A 17613-nucleotide genomic window follows, 5' to 3' on the forward strand; every position below is an offset into this window, starting at 1 on the left:
ATTCAGGTTTTTGAATCTGAATGCTTTACCCGCATGAAGAATCCCTTTAGCCTTCTGCTTTTAGCTGTAATGGGCCACTATCATTGTTCTGCACTTGTTCCTTCCTCTGTGTCCTCTTCCATCCATTTAACTATTTGATCATCTGTTTTTCGCAATTACTAATCTGCTGGGCAGCTCATGTTTTAATGTTGTATCATTGCTAAACTATCCTGCTCATTAAATCTTTAGAATTCCCAACATAAACTGTGAAATTTTTACTGTTCTATCCTTGAAGGTGCTTTTAAGCCTACTGACTTGACTAAATTCTGCTATTTTTGAAAACCATTTTGAAAAATGCTTTGGAAAAATGGACTAGTCAAAGATGTTAATGTAAAATCTATTAGATTAATGTAAAATGTTAATGTAAAATCTATTAGAAAATTATTGAAATTGTGACTAATACTTATTGTCCCAGCTGAAGAATTCTTTAGAAACACATCTGTGAACTGCCTTGTGGAATTGCTCTTCCGGCTTTTGGAGTCATTAGGCCCAACTTCCTACATGACATCACTGCCCAATGTTTGCTTTGCAGCCAAAGGCTGAGATTAATAAAACAAACACCATTGTTAACTGAAATCCTGTAGCTATCCCAACACCAGGAAAAATAGCGTGAATAGATCCAATCGTTGTATTTGACAATTTCTTTGCTAACGAGCCCTATATTGATGAAATAATTGATGTTGCAGCTTTATTTGCAGAATCCACCATCAGGGAATTATTCAGTTTACTTATTTTTTTTTGACATCAATAGTTTGGTCACTCAGTTGCTCGAAACCATACTTGATGTAAACCTGAGGAGTAAAACGTGAAAATCTGCAGACATCATGATTGAAGTAAAAGCACAATGCTGGAGAAACTCAGCAGGTTAAACAGTGTACTTCATGTAGCAAAGATAGTGTACGTAACCAATGTTTCAGGCTTGAGGCCTTCATCAAGGTAAGCTCTCACGCAATCACGTTTACATCAACAGTGATGAAGTGTTTTAAAACATTGGTGTTGAAGCAATGATGTTGAAGCAATGACGATTTTAGTACTGCCTCATGTACCCATGATGCCCTCGTTGACTTCATCCACTTTGCTGCAAACTTCCACCCGAACTCAAATTCACTTGGTCCTTCTCTAGCAGTACTCTCATTTTTCTCGATCTCTCTGTTTCCATCTCAGGAGACAAACTCACCAACTTCAATAAACCCACCAACTCCCACAGCTAACTTGACTACTCCTCTTTCCACCCTTTCCCCTGTAAGGATTCCTTTCCATTCTCTCAATTCCTCCATCTCTATCACATCTGCACTTAGGATGAGGACTTCTATGCCCAACCAACAGAGATGTCCTCCTTCAAACAACTTTACTTTCCCTCTGCTACTATCAACTTGGCACTCACCCACATATCCTCCATTACCTGCATATCTACCCTGGTTCCTCTGTGCAAGAAGGACAGGATTCCTCTTGTCTTCACCTACAACTCCACCAGCCTCCACGTCCAACACATCCTCCTCTGCCATTTCCCCCAACTATAACATGATTCCACCACAAAAAACATATTCATCTCTCCTCCTCTCTCCACCTTCTTCAGGGACCACTCCCTCTGTGGCTCCTTTGTCCACTCCTCCCTCTCCACCAATCGTCCCCTTGGGACCTCCCCCTGTGACAGCAGGAGATGTTCCACTTGCACCCACACTTCCTCCCTCAGCACCATTCTGGGCCACAAACAATCCTCCCAAGTGAAGCAACATTTCACTTGAGAATCTGCAGGGGTCATCTACTGCATCTGGTGCTCTCTCTGTAGTCTCTTCTACATCAGTGAGACTGGGAGATTGCTTTGTTGAGCACCTCAGCTTTGTCTGCCACAATAATGTGGATCTCCCAGTGGCCACCCATTTCAATTCTCCATCCCATTCTCTTGTCAACATGTCTGTCCGTAATCTCTTGTACTTCCAGACTGAGACCACCCGTAAATTGGAGGAACAACACCTCATCTTCCAACTGGGCACCCTCAACTTCTCTGGCTTTCGTTAAAACCTACCCCCCCCCCCCCCCCTTCTTCTCCGTTGTTTCTCCATTCCCTGTCTCCCTTGCACAAACATGATAAATTCTACCTAGTCCTTTATCATATCCAATTAACACCATTTGTTAGTCTGGATTCCTCCCCCATTGTTTGAATTCTGTGATTTTGTGATATATCCTGCTTCTGCCTTTTCTATTTTCCTTGAAAAAGGGCCTAGGGCCGAAATATCAGCAATATATCTTGGTCTCCTATAGATACTGAAAAGACCCGGTGAGTTCCTTCAGCATTTCAGTGTGTTTACTGTAATCACTGCATCTGCAGCCTATTATGTTTCACCCTAGTGTTGAAGCATAGCAGCTCCTAGCTGATATGGATATGTTCCAGTTCTCCTGTTGAAGGAACAGGTCTGCAGCAGATGCCATCTCACTGGCTCTACATAAAGTCCTGGAACACCTGGCAATAAAGATGCATACATCAAGATGCCCTTTATCAGCTGGAGTTTGGCATTTAAAACCATCATCCCCTCAAAACTGATCAGCAAATTCCAAGCCTGGGACTCAGATGATGTGCATTTCATTAGGTTTGTTGGAAGGCATTTAACTTTGCTACAATGATTTGAGGGTTCTTTAACATCTGCAAAAAAGATGAGTTTAGCTGGGTACAGTTTCTTATCCAAGGAAATACATTTTTGTCAATTTTGCACTTAATCTGATGAGCTTCATTCAAGGGTCATTTTATGAGTTTGTGTTCTGATGCTCTGACATGAAGAAGTTCTTCACCTTTAAGCTTACTAGACATTTTGATTTGGTAGGCGGAGAAATATTTGAATACTGCATGACCAAATTATTCTCAAGAGAACTTCTTTCTGTAGATAGGATACTCTTAATCTAGTTAATTACTTCATTTTGCCAGCATAAATTGGCTGCTGCATTTCCAAAAACAATGTGGTTCTTTTCAAATAAAAACAATGTGGCTACGCAGTGCTGCAGCCTTCCCTGAGATTGTGAAAAGTGCAAAAGTCTTCTGTTTTTTCTGGATCTTTTTCCAATTTAAATCTTTGGCTGTTGTATTGCAACCAACAGGGGCCCCTCCCTTATCTAATTGTTCTTTACTTTTTAACGTAACTAAATATTCTACTTAATGTTGTTCTGCAAACACATTACTGCACTGAACAAGCTCATAGTCAGCACTTTGCAGACATTTAGTTCAGGAAATGTGGCCGACACAAAAAACACTGTGGCCAGAATTTAATGCCCATGCTCAGAGCTGATGTAAGAAGTAGATATGAATCTGTTTGATTTTGCCAGTAAGTTTGGAGTAACCATTTACATGAGGATTATTCTGAGCTTCCTGACACTTAAGGGAAATCCTAATACCTAGATGTTGAAGTTCCAACAAATTTTTTCTCTTGTATGTGAATGCTAAGACTTGGCCCAAATACACAGCTTTGAACTAGGGGTTATAGAGTTGTGAGACATTGATCCATGGGCATAAGTTCAGATCCCACCACAGAGAGCTGGTAATTAAATCTATGGAAATTAAAAGAAAAATAAGCTCATAATCATGAACAATGGAATTATTAAAACAAAAATCCACAATGTGAGGAAATCTGCTTTTGTTACCCAGTGACCCCAGACTCACCACTGCTGTTGTCTCACAGTTGCTACTTCAGTTCAGAGTAAATTAGAAATTAGCAATTCCCATCCTCTGAAGAAAAATAATGTGAAATTAGGTATGTTGATTGCTTTTCCAAGGTTCGGAGGTTGATAAGGAATACATTTGCTATAAGACATATTTCCATTTACTTGTATTAATCTCAACATCTGTTTCATTCATTTTAAATCAATTTTTGGGAAGTGGAGTGATTATTGCAAAATAGGAAACGTGCCTGACTTGCTACCAGTGGACTCCCTGAAATAGCAAAATTAATTGGCTGAGACCTCTTTGATATTACTGAGATCTTTTACAATCACCTGAAAGAGCAGAAGGTGTCCTGCCTTACAATTTCCAAAAGTACAATAAGGTCTTTGCTGCATAACTGGACAAATCCACCCTGTTACATCATAATACACTCCAAGAATAAAAGGTTACAGCATGGCCGTTGAAAATATGGACCACATCCCATGTCTTGGGAGCCTCGTCTCTCAAAAGGCTGGCATCAATGATAACATTTACAATTGGGATAACATTTACAATTGAGGTCAATGCACTAGTAAATCCTATGGTCAGTTGATGGAAAGGGGGAAAAAAGGTTGGCAAAAAAAATCTAGATCTCAGACCTGGCCAACACTTGGCCAGTAGTGATCTTGTATGCTATTGGGTCTCGACTACCCACAGCAGGTGCCACCGAGATGCTGGAATATTACCACTAACCTTCTCTGCAATATCCTCTAACTTCACTGGAAGAATAAACAAACCAACATCAGAGCTCTCTCCGAGAACAAAATCGGTAGCATTGAGGCATTACTATTGCACACAATTGTGTGTGGTTGGGCAGGCCATGTCCTTTGCATCGCCTGACACCAGCCTCTGAAAACAGTTACTTAATTCCAAATCAAATCGCATGAAGAGATTTCCAGCCAGAGAAGATTTACTCAAAATTTGCTTGAAGAAATACAGTTGACCCCTGGCAGTTCCTGTGTGGTACTTAACTGTTCCAAATTGTTGGGGGGGGGGGGTGGGGGGGAGAAGAGGAGGAAATCATTGAGGATGATTTTGAGAACCCGAGGCCAAGCTTTGGAACAATAGAGAAACCCTTGAAAACAGTAGAAGGAACAGATCGTCCTCCAAACTACCGAATCAACTGCCTCATTGACAACTTCCTCATTTGTGGAGAATCTGCAGTACCCAGATTGATCTCTGAGCCACTTCAGAACCATCAGTGGAAGCATGTCATCCTTGATTTCAAGGAAATATCTTGGGGAGGGAAAATGTAGAATTTAAACAAAGTTGGGGAAAGCAAAAATTATCAGGATCAGAATTACAGGTAAATGAAGAAAAGAGGAATTGACTGATTTTCAGCTTCACAAAATGAATGGTAAAAATCTTTGTTATCTGAAATTCAAGTAACCATTAACCTCAAGCAATCGGAAAAAAAAACAAATCAAGGAATCTAAATAAATTATGTATGAAAATTTAAATCAAAGTTTACAATTGTAAAAATAAATGTTCTCTGAAGTAACACACAAATCTTTGGTGAAGATGGAAGCAAATATACAGCCTGCAGTGTTGCCCAGAATTAAGAGCATTTTTGCCACTCTTAAAGTGTATCCTTATCTTTATCTTAATTATACTATATTATTAAGTATATGAGTGAGGCTTTATCTGTAAACTTGAAAGGGGGTGGTTAACTATCTAAGATGTTATTGTTTGCCTTTTGTGCAAATCCATGGCAGGGGAGTAACCTGCAGATGCAGCGATGGTTAAATGTTTTTAAAGAATGTGACTGAAAATAAAGTAAAATGCTTTAAGGTTTATATATTCATGAAAATGAAGTTTGTTCACTGAAAGTACTTACAATATTTTTGACTTTTAAACTTTATTATTAATTTAGATATATTTGTTAGGCATTGCAAGAGTGAGTCTCAAGCCACCAGAAAACTCATTTATCCGGCATCCCGCTGGATACCAGCAGTTTTACTGGTTAAAAAAGACAAATTGCGAGAGGAGCTCAGTAGGTCATGCAGCATCAGTGGAGCAGAAAAAGAATTGTTGATGTTTTGGGTCAATAAGAATCCATTTCATCAGATTTGAGCCATTTAGGTCCAAGTACATATGTTTTAAGAATGTGTTTTAAACAAAACAGCAAGAGTGGCATCATTTACCGCTACACTTGCTTTCAGGTTGCATTTACAGCCTTACCTGGGTCAGTGAGTTTCAAGTTCAAGTCTTTCCCCCCCCCTCCCCCAAAGTCATGAGCATGAAATCCAAGCTTCCATTTGTTCTTTTGTATTGCTGCAAAATCAAAGATGTCTTTTTAAGAATAGATTGTTGACTGGATGTTCCATCTTGCCTCTCTGGATCTGTTGTAAGGTTTAAAGAAGAGCAGATGTATTCTCTTGGTATTCTGGGCAAAACAAATCATGGGTTATTTATCTCATTTCTTTTTGTGACACCTTGCTGTGCGCATATTGGTTGCTATGCTTCCTTCATTGTGGCTCATTAAGTGCAGGCACGTTGTGAAATCTTTTGGGACATCATGAGATTGTGGGAAGCTCCAGATAAATACATTGTTTTATTTTCTTCCCACAGGAATCAATTGAATTTCAAGGAAAAAAAAAGTTAATTTCCACTTTTCTGGTCTAGTGATGTCTAAGCTTGGAGAGGCATCTTAAAGCAGACTGAAATGTCCTTTTAATAAATGGCTGCAAATGAATCTTGAGTAATTTGTATAATTTTTATTAAAAATATATCTGCCAGTATCAGTTCAATCTGGGCACTTCCCTCTCCACACTCACAATTCCTAATTGATTTTCTATTGTAAAAAAAATGTTTCATAAACACATTACTGGCAGATATGCAATGAAGACACACTGAACATTTTGATTTAAACTGAAACACTTGACAGGTCTTATTGAACAGCTCTGATAAATGCATTGTAAACATTAAATATTTGCCTCATGGACATTCCCTCTTTTGTTAATTGAAGTAGGCAAAGCTTATTCTTGCTGCATATCTTACTGTTAAATTTAAATGAAATTAGGCGTACAGCATGGAAACAGGCCCTTCTGGTCCATGACCCTCTGCTGCCTGAATACAGCAAGAAAGCTACAATCCCTGTACATTTTGAAAAGTGGGAGGAAAGCAGAGGAGACAGGGAAAACCCATGCAGACGGGGGAGAATGTACAAACTCCTTACAGGCAGTGCCGGATTCAAACTTGGGTTGCTGGCGCTGTAATTGTGTTGCGCTAACCATGCAGTATTTTTCTTTAAGCTGAATATAATCACACTGATCACAGCAGATATTACTTGTACCTAGATCTTCTGTCATGCTTGTAATTGCTCGCAAGTATAATGCTTTTTTTAAATAGAACTTGGGCAAGTAAGATGTAAAAGCAATCCAACGTCTTTCTTCATTCATTTCCCTCTAGAGAAATATTTTTGCATTTTGTTTTGTGGCTTTAAATTGGCAGTGTTGCATTAATTCTATCATAGATGGAAAGTACCCACCATTTGATGGAAAATTACTCTTGATCTTGGATCTCCTTGTCTTGGGAACCCTTTAGCTATGTTATTTCGCTCTGTCCATGCTTTTGATTTTCATCAGATCATACATGATTTTCAAGGAACTAGTTGCAAGGTTGCCAAACTGGCCCATTTGGCTCCTTGTGTCATTCTGCTGAATTGATGACTTCAAAAAGGTAAACTATTGGCAGTCATGAATGAGAGGAAGCATCTTTTTATTGCTTCCGCTGAAAACATTTCACTGTGCGTGTTCACTTTTGAGTGAAGCCTATTATTGCCTGCACACACTTCAAAAATGAATGAACAGAGACTGCAGACATATTTAAACTCAATGTTGAAATATTCTGTTTTAAAAAAAACGATTTTGTGCTGAGTATTTCTACATCAGCTCCAACCCAGGATTTTAAAAAATATTTTTATGTAAAATAGATCAGGAAGGTTTTTGTTTAAGTTTTAAAACTTTAAAAATTTAGACATGCAGCAAGGGTAACAGATCCTTTTGGCCTTGCTGCCCAAATACACCCAATTGATCTGCCACCTGGTACATTTGAAGAGTGGGAGGAAACTGGAGCACTTGCTGGAAACTCACACAGACACGAGGAGAACGTAGAAACTCCTCACAGATGGTGGCGGATTTGAACCCTGGTTGCTGGTGCTTTAACAGCTTTGCGCTAACCGCTATGCTAAATTCATAAAAATGAAATAAAGTCTTCATGAAGCACTTGGTTGAACATTTAAAATTTCCAGCCATTGTTTAAATTATTGCAGTTATGCATACTGTTTCCTTGCCATCTAAGTATGGTAGACTTGAACTTCAAATTGATCATGGTTAGATAATAGACTATAAATAGCTATCCCGTTAATTATTATGAAAAAGATAAATTTGCAATTAACCTGAAACTACAGACAGGGACTCAATTCAGGGAACATACCTCATCTTTAGCCGAAAGATAAACTGAAAGGAATCGTGATTTATTTGTTTCACTGGGTCCCAGTCACATCTGTCTTTATAATTTATAACAGTTGGCAAGAGGCGTGTAATAGTTACAGCTGGTTTGAAGCTCAGAGTCTGGGTGAAGAGCAGTTTTGAGCATTACAAGAGGATTTTTTTTATTTCTCCAAGAAAAGCCCTCGAAGGCTATGCATGTTTCATTTATGTATTTTCTGGCTGGACTCTGCAGCCTGTGCTATTGTCAGCAGTTTGTTTTCTTTGGCAGTATGTTTGGTTCTGAATAAGGAGCTGAGCTTGTCCTTTGTTAAATGTCGGATCTCCTTCCAGTTTTGAAAATGCATCAACCAAGCTGTAATATTTATATCAAAAATTAGGTTAATTTATCCCATCAAACAAAAGTGACCAATTCATTTTGATTAGTAAGCAAGGGATCTTGACATTTATCTTCGTATTACAGTTGCAATCCTGCCTACTTGCCTGCATTTAAAAGACAATTTCAATTGGTGCACATGATCAGAATGTCAGCAGAAGTAGTTCCTTTGAAATTTAGTGTGTACAGAATACAGAGGGCATTCCATAGCATGTCCTTTTGAACAATTGGTTGATGATCATACAAGACAGTCTTAACTACTGCATATTTGCACAGGGAGTCATCAAGATATCCCTGTTCGCTCCACAGCAGATGCTATATCACTGGTTCTCCACTCAGCTCTGGATCACCTCGAAAATACCAATTCATACATATGACTGCTCTTCATAGTCTACAGTTTGGCCTTTAAGACCATCATTTCCTCAGTCAGGGTCAAGAAGCTACAAACTCTCGGCCTCTGTACCCCACTCTGCCACTGGATCATTGACTTTCTCATTGGAAGACCACAGTCAGTATGAATTGGAAACAATGTCTCCTCCTCACTGATCATCAATACAGGTGCACCCCAAAGATGCGTGCTTAGCCCACTGATCTACTTGTTATACACCATAACTGTGTTGCCAGGCCCAATTCCAATGCCATCTGCACGTTTGCTGTTGACACCACAGTTGACAGCTGATTCACAAGTGGCAATGAGGAAGCATACATGAGGGAGATAGATCAGCTCATTGAATGGTGCAACAGCAACCACCTTGTGCTCAACATCAGCAAAACCAAGGAGATAATTGTGGACCAGGAGGAAGTCAGGGGAACATGACCCATATCACCAATGACTCTCATAAACTTCAGGTGTACATGAAGAGCATTCTGGGTGGTTGCATCACTGCCTGGACAAGAATAAACTCCAGAGGGTTGTTGATTCAACCTGCGACATCACAGGCACCAGACTTCACTCCATCAAGGACATCTACATGAGGTGGTGTCTTAAAAAAGCAGCCTCTATCCTCAAAGACCCCCACCACCCAGGCCACGCCCTCTTCACTGTCCTACCATTGGGCGAAATGGTACAGGAGCCTAAAGACGAGTACTCAGTGGCACAAGGGCAGCCTCTTCGCCGCTGCCATCAGATTCCTGAATAATCAATGAACCAAAGGCACTGCCTTACTTTTCATGCCCTGTTATTGTCATTATTTTATTTTATTTTTTTATTGTAAGATGGTTATAATATGAATCTTCGCACTCCAACGCTGCTGCAAAACCCTGAATTTCTTGACTTTTTCATGACAATAAATCCCGATTCTTATTCTGATCTGGTAAGTTTCTCTTTGGACCGAAGAAGGATATGAAGTGACTTACTTCATAGAGATCTTAAAGATTAGGGGAGGCATTGATAGGATGGACAGACAGTACTTTTATCCTGGAGCAAGACATCTGTACAAGGTGAGAGGAGGAAAGTTTAGGGGAGAAATTAGGAGTGATTTTTTTTTTACATTGAGTAGTGGGTTGCATTACCAACGGTGGTAGTGGAGGCTGGTACAATAGGACATTTAAAAGACGCTAAGAAGGCATGTGGATGCATTAGAAGTAGAGGGTTATTGGGTGTGAGGTATTTCATTTTTTATTGAATTTAGTCATACAGTACGGTAACAGGCCATTTCGGCCCACTGATTACCCAAATAACCTACACCCCTGGTATGTTTTGAATTGTGGGAGGAAACTGGAGTCCTCAGAGAAAACCCACACAGACATGGGGAAAATGAACAAACTCCTTACAGGCAGTGTGGGGTTTGAACTCCTGTCCCAATCGCTAGTGGCATAAAGGTGTTGCACTAACAGCTACGCCAACTGTTTTGCCCATTTAGGGAAGGTTTAGTTTATTGAGCAGCTTTATATAGGTAAGTGGGCTGAACTATGCTGTTGTATTCTGTGTTCTATGAAGTGGCAGACTGGATTGTCACTGCTATTTTTGATGTGGCAACATAGTTGGTACTATGTGAGAATCGATGGGTAGCCACAGGGCGGGAGTTGATTATGAGGTTTCATTAAGCTGAATATCAGCCAACTTTTTGTGAGGTCACTGGCCCAATGTTATCAAGGTAAGCTTGAAGAAGTGCTCAGGCCTGAAATGTTGGTTGCACTTTGCATCCTATGGATGCTGTGTGACCTGATGAGTTTCTCCATCACTTTTGTACATTGCACAATTGACCAACCAATTTGATTAAGGAAAAGAGAGAAAAAAAATACATCTCAGATAAATTGACCTTCAATTTTGCAACATAATCCACATGAAGTTAAAAGAAAGTATTTTCTGTGGGGAGGGGTGGGGGGTCGCGGGTAAAGTCTGGGCTTGATGTCCCGCTCAACTAAAAATTAAAGAAAATAAAATTTTTAAAAAAGTATTTTCTGACATTTTGTCTGCACAGGAAAATTCACAAAACTAACTTCTAATACATAGCTTCCATTCTTAAGCCAATGGGTAAATTCCAGTTTAAAAGTTGTTTTGAGATTCTCGTTGACTTTTGGATAATTGTTTATGACGTACCATCTGTGTTGCCTTTCCAGTCCTGAAATTGAATCTGTTGTATGCTTAGCTATTGCTTTACGCTGTGTTTTTTGCTCAAATATTTTGTTGAAAAACTGTATCTTCATTTATGGAATGAGTTCTATTAATGCAAATTTGACAAAAAAATGTGACAAAGACAGTTTATGAAAAAAAACAAGACTTTTTTCTCCCAAATTTACAGTTTTGAATTTTTGGGAATGGCTTGCTAGACTAGGATATTTTTCCCTAGATTATTGAAAGGGAAGGGGGGGGGGGGCTATTTCATGTTTGTAAAATCATGAGGAACATAGAGAAGGTCTTGGACCTTTTCCTTGCAGAGCAGAGGGAATAGATTTAAAGTGCAAGGGGAAAGATTTTAAAAAAGGACCTGAGAGGTACCTTTACATATAGGATAGTGATTGCATAGAATGACCTTTAGATTTCAGATTTATTGTGAGAATATATACTTGACATCACATAAAACCCTGAAATTCATTCTTCCTGTGAATTCCTGTGAGTGGCAGAAGATTAATTGGTAGTGCAAAAATAAACTGTACACAGTGTTAACAGTTAACAAATGCAAACAAACTGTGCAAATCAAAGAGAATAAAAGAAAATAAATAAAATGCACAAGTAAGTGTCCTTAAATGAGTCTCTGAGTGTGTCATTGAGGAGTCTGATGGTGGAGGGGTAGCAGCTGTTTCTGAACCTGGTGGTACAAGTCTTGTGGTACCTCTACCTCTTCCCTGATGGTAGCAGTGAAACAGAGCATGTGCTGGGTGGTGTGGGTCTTTGATGATTGCTGCTGTCCTCCGATGACAACATTCTCTGTAGATGCTCTCGATAGTGAGGCGAGTTTTGCCTGTTATGTCCTGGGCTGTGTCTACTACCTCTTGAAGGACTTTGTGCTCAGGGGTATTGGCGTTTCCATACCAGACCTTGATGCAGCGAGTCATCACACTTTCCACCTCACCTCTGTAGAAATTTACCAGGGTTTCTGATGTCATACCAAACCTCTGCAAACTCCTGAGGAAGTCGAGGCATTGACGTGCTTTCTTTACGATGCCATTGGTACATTGGGTCCAGGAAAGATCCTCCAAGATAGTGACTCTTAAGAACCTAAATTTGCTCTCACTATCCACCTGAGGGAGACAATGAGCTCCTTAGTATTGGGTGCAAGGTTGTTATGGTGCACCATTCAGCCAAGTTTTCAATCTCTATCCTGTACGCTGACTCATCCCCTTCCTTTATACAACCACCACTGTGGTATTGTCAGCAAATTTATTGATGGTGTTATTGTCGTACCAACGTACACAGTCTTGAGACCTTCTTGCAAAAGTGGTTGAAGCAGGGACAATTGCAATGTTTAGAAGACAATTAATTAGTCAGGTAAACGATAGGAAGTGTTAAGAGGAAGTAGGGAAAATTGGTCTAACATAGTCAGCATAGAAAGTTGACCTAAATGACCTGCTTGCATGCTATAGAACTCTGACCCTGTGAAATGTATATGGATTACATGGGAATAAAACAATGCTGATCAGGTTATTGGTGTGACTCCACTCTTGTTTGTAACTGTATGACAGTTTGAACATAGAGAACATTGAACAGGCCCTTCAGGCCATGTGTATGTGCAGAATGAGATGTCCAAATCAAACTAAAACTTTGCTGCTTGAACAATGGACATGATTCTGCTTGATATCTCTGTATTGCCCCACTTTGTGTGCTTCATTTACAGTACATCTCTGATTATCTGAAATAGGATTCTCCGATATCCTCATTTATCTGAAGTTTTTTGGAGCTGAACTAATCTCAGAGGTTGAAAAAAATTCACTCGAACCCGATTGGCCATGTTTCAAGTAACTCCCTCCCCTCTCTCTTTCCATTTCTTCTTTACCTTCCCCTATTGACTTTTCTCTCCAACTCTCCCTCTCAAACTGCATGCCACTGTCTCCCAGCCGCAAGCAGTCAGAAGAATGCCTTGTCCTGGCATCATCAAAAGGGAGTGGTCTCCCAGGCAGGAGCAGGACCTCAGGCTCAGTGGCATCCCTTCCCTCCTGTCCCCTACTCTCCCTCTCTCCTCTGCACACTGGAGCTCCCATCCCGATGCAGCTCCAAAACCTCCACTTGGCCTACTTCCTAGTGTGCATGGGCGGTAGGAGAGGATTCGGAGTTGGGACTTGGGCATCAGGAGCTCTGGTGATCGGGGAGACTCACCTGTGAATGTTCCCCCAGCCCAGGAAGCATCCCCAGGTATTAACGGCAGCGGTGCGGATGTGTCGGGGTTCGGAAGCGACGGTTGGGAGGTCTAAGTGATTGGTGGTGGCGTTGAAGCCAGCAATTTTTTTTTGGATGAGAATTGAACATTATTTTAATGCTTTAAAAGCCTTCCATTGTTTGAAATTGATATAAGTGATTTGATGTTGCTACTGGGCTGTTTTTAAAAAAACAACCAATTATCTGAAAAAAAGGTTTATCCGACATGGGCCTGGTCCTGACCATTTTGGATCATCGGAGTTGAACTGTATATCGTGGTAGTACTTGTGAGAGAAATCTAATCTGAGCGAATGGGATGGAGAGCTTATGCCTTTTTCCTGGAGCGATAGTTGCAAATACCAGAAACTATGTGTTTTAGGTCAATGGCGAGAAGTTTAGAGAAGATAATAAAGATATATTTTTTACATACACAGTGCTGAGTGCATTGCCAGGTGGGGGTGAAGACCTGAACAATAGAGGCATTTGAAAAATTCTTAGGCTCATGGATGAAATAGGGTTATGGGTGTGAGGAAGGATTGAATTGTTGTCGAATTGGCTTATACTGGTCAGCACAAGATCAATGGGTTGAAAGGTCTGTGCTGTAAATTACAGGCTGTAATGTTTTATGTTCTAATAGTATACTTCACATGTACTCTTTATGATGCAGCTATGGACAGGCAGAGTTCTTAGAATGTCATCAATTTTGGCTTTGCTGACGAATTAAATCATCTGCATTCAGAAGCATCAAGTTGTGAATGTCACATGAAGCATTCACTCATGCCTCGCTTTGTGATGCACTTTTGGTTTCAAGTCATGTTATTGAACATCTGTGCAGCTACTTCAATGTTAAGCAATTTGAGAAAGAACTAATAGACTTGGGATACAAAGCAACTGAAAATGGACGTTGCTCAGCAATTCAGATTTCAGATTTATTGTCAGAGAATATTTATGACAACACATCCAACCCTGCGATTCTTTTTCCTGCGGGCCAGGCCAAATTACCACTTATTGGTAGTGCAAAAAAAAAACTGTACACCATGTACACAAATGTAAACAACAGAGAGGAGAATGCAATGCAGAGAGGAGAAAAAAATAATAAAGTGCACAAGTAAGAGTTCTTAATTGAGTCCCTGATTGAGTTTGTTGTTGAGTCTGATGGTGGAGGGGTAGAAGCTGTTCCTGAACCTGGTGGTGCAAGTCTTGTGGCACCAATACCTCTTTCCTGATGGTAGCTGCAAGGACAGAGCGTGCACTAGGTGGTGTGGGTCTTTGATGATTGCTGCTGCTCTCTGACGCCAGTGTTCCCTCTGGAGGTTCTTGATGGTGGCAAGGGGTTTGCCTGTGATGTCCTAGGCTGTGGGCACTTCCTTTTTCAGGGCTTTACACTCGGGTGGTGTTGGTGTTCCCATACCAGATCATGATGCAGCTGGTCAGCATAACCTCTGCCACACACCTGTAGAAATTTGCCAGGATTTCCAATGTAATACCACACCTCCACAAACTCCCGAGGAAGTAGAGGCACTGACATGATTTCTTCCTGAAAGATCCTCCAAGATAGTGGCTCCCAAGAAATGAATTTGCTCACCCGCTCACCTCTGATTCCCCATGATCACTGGATTGTATACATTTGGTCTTGCTTTCCTGAAATCAACATTCGACTCCTTGGTTTTGGTGATATTGAGGTTCAGATTATTGTTGGTGCACCATTCAGCCAAATTTTCAATGTCCCTCCTGTATGCTGACTCATCACCTCTTCTTATGCAACCCACTATTGTGGTATCGTCAGCAAATTTGTAGATGGTGTTGTTGTCGTGCCAAGCCACACAGTCATAGGTGTAAAGTGAATAGAGCAAGGCACTAAGAAGGCAGCACTGTGGTGCTCTGGTACTAATGGAGATCGTGGAGGAGACATTTTTAGACATTGCGGTAGTGAGTCCCAGGTCTTGGAGTTTGCTGATCACTTTTGAGGGGATGATGGTGTTAAATGCTGAAGAGTAGTCGACAAAGCTGTTTGCATCTTTGTTGTCCAGGTGTCCCAGGACTTTGCGTACAGCTAGTGAGATGGCATCAGCTGTGGACCCATTGCTATGATAGGTGAATTGAAACACATCCATGTTGCTGGTCAGAAAGGAACTGATATGCTTGAACACCAGCCTTCCAAAAGACTTCCTCACTGTTGATGTGAATGTCACTGGTTGATAGTCATTTAGGCAGGTTATTGCATTCCTCTTGGAAATGACGCCTGTTTGATCGTGCTCTGCTGGAGTGAGATGTTAAAGACATTTGTGAACAGTGAATCCATGAATAAAAGTGAGCCAACAGATGAGGAACTTTGCATATTTTTTAACATTTCCGTAAAAAGAATGTTGGAAGGGGAATTATTGGCATTTTAGCTACAATATCTCAATTCCATTTTCAAAGTTTTTCATTAATTTTGGATATCTATTGGGAAAAACGTCCATTGGTTAAAAAAAAAGTTTCCTATTTGGTTTTGACACATCTGTATATGAATTAATGCAGTACTCCTTTTTCTTAGTTTCCCCATCAAAGAAAAGGTAGAATGGTATTATTAAAATAAGTTGTCACTTGTAAAGCAAATGTAATACCACACCTTTATATTAATTTTAAATCCTATTTCCCATATCCTAGTTTTAGAAAGTTTCCTTCCTTTTTTTTGTTTGTGCTTTTTTTTCTAGACTTGTAATCATTAGGCACATTTTGGACACAAGCCTAAGGTACCGATAAGGTACCGATAATTGGGCATCTGAGACTGTTAATAGGAAGGAATAATGCAGTTAAGTGAATGGGTGTTTTGTGAAACCACATTAACTTTCTCAATTTTTATGATGAATTCAAGTTAACTGCTACATGTCAAACTAATTAACAGCAAACCTTTTGATATGCTCCATAAGGGTTTCATAAAATAGTTTAGGTAGCAGGCGACCACTTCCGATGCCTTGCTTTTAAGTTTACAAATAAAAATGTCTTTACAATTTGTTTACAACAGCATTTCCTCAAAATTCAGAAGTGATCTGTTTTTTTTAAAAAACGACCAATATTTGAGTATTATCGTTTCCTGTTAAAACATGCAAAGAAAGAGGTTAAAACGATTTTTCTTATTGCTATGTTTGATGTTTTGAATTATGAATGAGTACATGTACATTTTACTTGGACTAAAACGCGATCAGTTTACTTTCCTTTCTGGCTTTAGTGTTCAGAACTCCATGATAATGCATTCATGAGCATCTCCTCAGCTCTCAGGGTATTTCTTGACAATAGTTGAACAGCATTAAACTATGTTAGTTCAGGTTAATAATTGTTTTGAAATATACTGGAACATTCTTTCTTTCTTCAAATTTTTTTTGAGTTTAACATAACCATCCATATACAAAATATTAAAAAGCAAGACAAAATAATATCATATACATTCTATCCCTTAATATTAATTGTGATTATCTATTAAGGTCATTAATACATAAAAATAATTACTATTACAACAAACCATATCTTAATAAGATCTTAAAAAAAGGATATAGTATAGGATAATTATAATTAAACCAACAAATTCACCTATCTAAAAGGATATAAAAAACAATTCTACCTCCACCTCCAATCAAGGTTACAAGAAAATTAAAAAGATGGATCAGGTCTTGGCCTCCAGAAGATGGATGGAGCAGCTCTAGAGTACTCTGAAACTGGCAATTATGATAATATTCAATAAATGGACCCATACCTTGTCAAACTTAAACTTTTCATCTTTAATACTATTCCTAATTTTCTCTAAGCTTAAATATGACATTACATCGTGTAGCTATTCTACGCGAGTCGATGGGAATTCATCTTTCCATTTCATTAAAACTGCCCATCTGTCAACCAACATGCTAAAAGCTAAAATTTTCTATTGAGACGCCGATTAAAAAAACATATATGGTTCACATGAAAAACCAAACAGGGCAGTTACAGGGCAAGAATTTAATTTAATCTTAAAAATCATTGACAAGGAATTAAAAATATTCTGCCAGTAACTTTGTAATTAACACATTCCCAAAACATATGAATCAGTGAGGCTTCAAAAATTTTTTTACACTTTTCACAAAATGGATCAACATCTGCATAGAAACAGGATAATTAAAGTTTTGACATTTGTATTCTGTGTATCACCTTAAATTGTAATAAACAGGGCCTTGCACAAAATGAAGATTCATTGATCAAACTAAGAGTGGATGCCAATCCTCATCTGAAAAAGTTATATTAAGATCACGTT

At 39.4% G+C, this 17613-nt stretch overlaps 1 protein-coding gene across 9 annotated transcripts in view; it reads left to right on the forward strand.

The window, feature by feature from the left end:
* Positions 1–17613, forward strand: part of pard3aa (par-3 family cell polarity regulator alpha, a) — a 912377-nt gene that overhangs the window by 340096 nt on the left and 554668 nt on the right. The window lies entirely within an intron of this gene.

The sequence above is a fragment of the Narcine bancroftii genome, chromosome 1, assembly GCF_036971445.1.
Source record: "Narcine bancroftii isolate sNarBan1 chromosome 1, sNarBan1.hap1, whole genome shotgun sequence".
NCBI classification, from domain to species: Eukaryota; Metazoa; Chordata; class Chondrichthyes; order Torpediniformes; family Narcinidae; genus Narcine; species Narcine bancroftii.